The sequence below is a fragment of the Montipora capricornis genome, chromosome 10, assembly GCF_036669925.1.
Source record: "Montipora capricornis isolate CH-2021 chromosome 10, ASM3666992v2, whole genome shotgun sequence".
Taxonomy (NCBI): domain Eukaryota; kingdom Metazoa; phylum Cnidaria; class Anthozoa; order Scleractinia; family Acroporidae; genus Montipora; species Montipora capricornis.
Genome location: NC_090892.1, coordinates 30,443,033 through 30,445,532, shown reverse-complemented (window position 1 = coordinate 30,445,532; position 2,500 = coordinate 30,443,033). Strand labels below are relative to the sequence as shown.

General features: G+C 36.2%; 1 protein-coding gene and 1 long non-coding RNA gene across 2 annotated transcripts in view; both read left to right on the top strand.

The window, feature by feature from the left end:
- The window catches only part of LOC138020656 (uncharacterized), a 27,686-nt gene that overhangs the window by 17,504 nt on the left and 7,682 nt on the right, over positions 1 to 2,500 (top strand). The gene's annotated exons all lie outside the window — the stretch shown is intronic.
- Positions 1 to 2,500, top strand: part of LOC138019610 (uncharacterized) — a 6,776-nt gene that overhangs the window by 1,871 nt on the left and 2,405 nt on the right. The window lies entirely within an intron of this gene.

Here is a 2,500-nt window from a genome sequence, read left to right as displayed (position 1 = left end):
TTTACTTAACTGTACATGTAACTTAATATTGCAACAATTATTATTGCATTTACATATAACAAACTAGCCTTTTGAAGATCAACTTTGAAGCTGAACACTTCTTGAGGTAAGACTGTAGCACTCACAAGTTTGAGTAGTTCTCTGAAGGATTCACGTTTAGCAAAGGAACATTCTGCATTCTTAAAATTACTTGAAATGCTCACGTATCTCTTAACAGCTCGTTCGTAGGGATAACACCAATAATTGTCAGGGTGCGAAAAACGATAAGCATCTTCTGAAATATGCTGCAGATTGTGGACAGTTATTTTACAGGCCGTCAGCCCTCGTTGCTCCTCATTGAGAATGATGAAACGATTTGCCAAGTTTGAAAACAACTGTAAGTCGTCACGAGACCACATATTGCGATGGTTAAAGATGAGCTCCGTCATTCTCACTGTAAGCTGCCACAAATGGTAGTCCATTGGTTCTAACAAGCCAGCCAGGATCACTTCAGAGGCAGGGTAGGAAAACTTCTGGTACTCCTCAGTCTTCCAATAGCCAAGGTGGGAGGACAATCCAAAGGGAATTCTCCCATCTTTCAGCTCTAAATAGTTAAAAAAAAAACAATTGAGGTAATGCCCAGTGAAACTTTTCTCCTTGAGTAGGTGGAGACTTCAACTAAAAGTGTATGATAATTAGTATTATAATACAATAATAATATTGGATACATCACATAAATAACCAGGTGAACATCATTGCTTGCAGCATAAACACTTGTCTTTGCAGTAACTTCTGATATTGTTAACTTGAAGATTATTTCAGGAAAATCTGCCTTAGGATGCCTGGTCCCCTTTAATTTTTCCACTCAGGGGGCACATATGTCCAATTATTTCATTTGCATGGAAAAGTGTCTACTTTGAATTACTGTAAAGGTAATGTTGTTGTTCTTGTTGGCAATGAAAATTGTTGAAAGAAAATGAGTGTTTTTGTTTCAGTTGGACATGTATGCTACAATTTTGTTTCATGTACTACAGCATGGTGAAACAAAAAAGCTAATGAATAATAATAATAATAATAAAAAGAAACAAAAAATCTTAACCTGCCGTCCAAGGGAACTTTGCAAGTCTTTCATCTACCACCTTAGCATCAAGTTTTTCTTCCGCAATTAAGTCCTTGAGATAATTTCCTACAATGTTTAAAGGGAGATTGTGCATGACGTCGAATACCATGTCCTTAATGACATCAAATCCATACAGTTTGTAAAGACGAGTTAAAATGCTAAGTCCGGTGTAGCCAGATTCTCTGCTTAATCTTTCACGAACTGAGGAGCGATGTTCCTCGGCTATCTCTTTCATTTTTGTAAGTTCAGCTGCAAGTTCTCGTTCCTCCCAAGGAAATCTAGCATGGAGACGGTTTTGTCCATAATAGTAATGGCTCCCGCCTGCTGGATTAATAGTTCCTGTTCAAGTATTAAAGATATAAGATATCATTTAAGAATATTTTGAGGTAAGACATTAATCTCAAGCATATATCAGAGAGAAGAACTTTTAAATCTATTAATTCCTCTTCTGAAAGTAACCTCTTCCTGACCAGCAGGAAATAATCAAGAGAATACAGGGATTTAGAATCATGTTTACGGCAAATGGCACACATAATTTTGTACCACGTAACCAAATTTTCCTTTTTTCTTAAGTCTACTATTAGTTAGCTGTTCATTATATCTTCACAAAATGCTGCTGTAGGTTCTCACCACTCTCACCAAAGTGAACTGTTTTGACCAGTTTTAAACAGCTCATTTGCTAACCTGAGAAATTGTAAACTTCAATCTGACGTTTGCCATTAACGTGATTCTAACTCTCCTTAAAGTGAAAAAGTGTCTCAATTACAGATGCTAAGTAACATGTTAACTTCCAATTTAAGAATTTGATTTTTGTTTGGCTAATATACAGTGTCTCAAATTCTGCAAAAGGAAGGACATTGCTTTACCTGATCTGTTTTCTCTGTCTGCTCTCTTGAAAGAGTATGGAAAATTTCAGTCATACATAACAAACATCAGACCTTAATTTTGGCCAAAACTTGAAAAAGTTCAGTCTTAAAGTACCTGCAGTTTTGAATGAAAAGTTTTTTGAGTGATTATGTTTTGATGTTGATCTTAATATTATTGTAGGTTAAACATCATCTTATTTTAAACATCTCACCTTTAACTTTATCTCTTCTACAAGCTAGTATTCCACCTTTGATGAACTTCCCAACTTCACACTGAGCTGGGTAGTCTCCTGTCCAAAGGAGAAGCACAACTCGGACCACAATGTTACCAGCTGGCAAATCAGGAAAGTCGCCCACATAGTCCACTTCATAGCCTAAACAGAAGTAATACACACAGACAATTTCAGGATTCAAAGTTGTGAAAAGGATTTTACAATATTCAAGGATTAGCTGATATATAAAGTTAAACTTAACAACCCAGCTGTGGACTCCTACTGTGTAGTAGTCATATACCCTTGACATGAATTTGGTTACA